Source organism: Frankliniella occidentalis, unplaced genomic scaffold (assembly GCF_000697945.3).
Source record: "Frankliniella occidentalis isolate FOCC.00 unplaced genomic scaffold, Focc_3.1 Scaffold51, whole genome shotgun sequence".
NCBI classification, from domain to species: domain Eukaryota; kingdom Metazoa; phylum Arthropoda; class Insecta; order Thysanoptera; family Thripidae; genus Frankliniella; species Frankliniella occidentalis.
This window is the reverse complement of record NW_026267181.1, coordinates 567562-569962: the sequence shown is the minus strand read 5'-3', so window position 1 is coordinate 569962 and position 2401 is coordinate 567562.

Below are 2401 nucleotides of genomic sequence, written 5' to 3'. Positions count from 1 at the left end.
AGAAACCGCCCACCGAATGCATTGTGGGTGGTTTGTCTGTGTCGCGCTGTCTGACTACAGTGGCGCTCTTAGTGCGAAGCGTACAATAACTAACTGTACCCCGTCCAATAACTTATCACCTACCCTACTTGACACAGTTATGTTTTGAATTGTATGGTCTTGAGCTTCGCCCAAAAATTGTTCTCCTCAACTTTGAGGATCAGATGCACATAGCAGTGCGTACTGTGCTAGGCGCGTAGACGTGAAGGCCTGCCGCTTTCACTTAAGTCAGTCTTTCCAAAGGAACTTAACAAGGTAGACGCACGTTAAAACCGTGTGAGGCTGAGCTAAATGTGCGTCTACCTTGGCCTGCGGCGCGCTAAAATTAAAATGTTTTCGCGATTTTGGTTGGCATGCCTGTCCACCTCACATTCCACGTCTCACGCCAGGCGCCTCACTTTACGCCGTCTTCCGGGCGGTCTCCCCTTGCGCTTCCTGACAGAGCTGAGCATTTTAAGTTAAAGTTTAATTTCAAGTTCAAGTTAAGCTCAGCAATAACCCCAGATTTGAGACATGCATTTTTGAAAAGTGAACGACACACTCCTGAAGGTAAGACACTTGTAATTTTTATTTATTTAATTTTTAATTTTGAAAAAAATGTGTAACAGAATTTTTTTTATTCCCAGGGAGGTGGCTTATCAGTTTTTTTGGCTTGTCTCTCCTTGCACCCAAAGAAGTTGCCCCTGCAGCTAAGGAATTAGAGCTTTCTGTCCCTGAAGGTGACGCATGGAAGGCATTTTTAGAGTACGTCAGGGTGACTTTCACTAATCGTAATGCCAGGTTCCCACCTCACCTCTGGGCCGAAGCGCCATCATGCATATCGTATGTCCGAACGACAAATGCTGCAGAGGGCTTCCATAGTGACTTCAACAAGCAATTCAACTCATCACACCCCAACATTCATATTTTATGCGAAGGCGTCCTCCTCATTCAAAACCAAACCTATGTCACCATGAACACTATCAAGAAGGGAAAAGAACACAGAGAGCCAGTGCAGACGAGGAAGGGGCGCATGAAAAGTAGGGGCCGTCGTCAATCGTCATTTTTCGATTACGACATCGTAATAGGACTCCAAAGTTTCGTTTTATATGCTGATTCCACAAATGACTTGAATTTTTCAATCGGACATCATCTTCATTTGCCTACCAGCCGATTTATGCATAAATGTGCTTTTTTCCGCTTTTTGACCGTTTTTGAGCCTCAAAATAGACTTGGCGCGTTCCTGGTGGCGATGTAATGACAGGGTGGTCTTCGCTGATACCCACACTTGCATTTCCAGTGCAAGTCAGAGATTTGAGACATGGAAGGGTGTGCGGGGCCACGCACACCCGGCCCAGACCTCAAAATTGACTTAATTTTTTGCCATCCGGCCGGTGTTTGTTATTGTTATGCCATTCATCAGCTGACTAGGACGCTGAGCGGACGGTTGACTGTGCTCTCTATCAAGTGTTATCGAGCGTATATTTGTGAGTTTTGCGTCACCATGGGAATGGTGATGCGTAGCAGTTTGAGAGTGATGACACCCATTTTGAATGTGGCGGCAAAGGACATGGGAGGGAATGCCCTCCCTACGTTTAAGGACGCCATCTCCGCCTTCGCCTTTCATAGGTATAAGTCAAAGATGGACAGCATGGCGAAGAAGTGTGTGTCGCGGTCTACGGTGGTGCAGACTGTAATCGCGAAGACGACGGCCGTGTGGGAGGCGGCGGCGTTGCCCACAGTGTCAACAATCCGGGCCACCAAAATTCTGCAAGACCGTCTCGACGAGTGGTTCGCCCTGCAGGATTATCCAAAGGCGAAGAGAAACGAAGCCTTCGAGAAGACAAAGAAGGAGTTCGTCGCTAAGGGGGAACAGCTCTTCGACCTTTACACCTGCAAGTGCAACTACCAAGAGCACGGCTGCAGCTGCAACGTGAAGCTCCCAGGACTCGCGGCGCTTCCTCGAGGACTAGAGGACTACAAGAAAGTCAACCCCAGGCCTCGACCCCCCTTCGACGCCCCGGCGGAAGCGGCCGCACGCTGAGTCATCCGGGCCCGGGCCCTCTCGCCAAACATGATCATCTTCCCCACCTAGTCCCATGAAGCGGCGGCGTGCGGCGAGTGAGAAGAAGGACCAAGACTTCGTCGGCCATGGAGGCAGGAGGACAACGAACAACTCCAGCGGCAGGAACATGACGCCTCTGCCGAACACCGCCGCCGTCGCTGCGAGGTTTGGAGTGTCCAGCACTGCCGCCGCGGCCATCGTCAGCGCCTACGCCGTGGACAGCGGCCTCGTCACCGCCTCTAACACCAACCTCGTGGTGGGCCCATCGAAGATGCGGAGGCAGCAAAAGATGGTGATGAAGCAGGCCAATATGGCGGG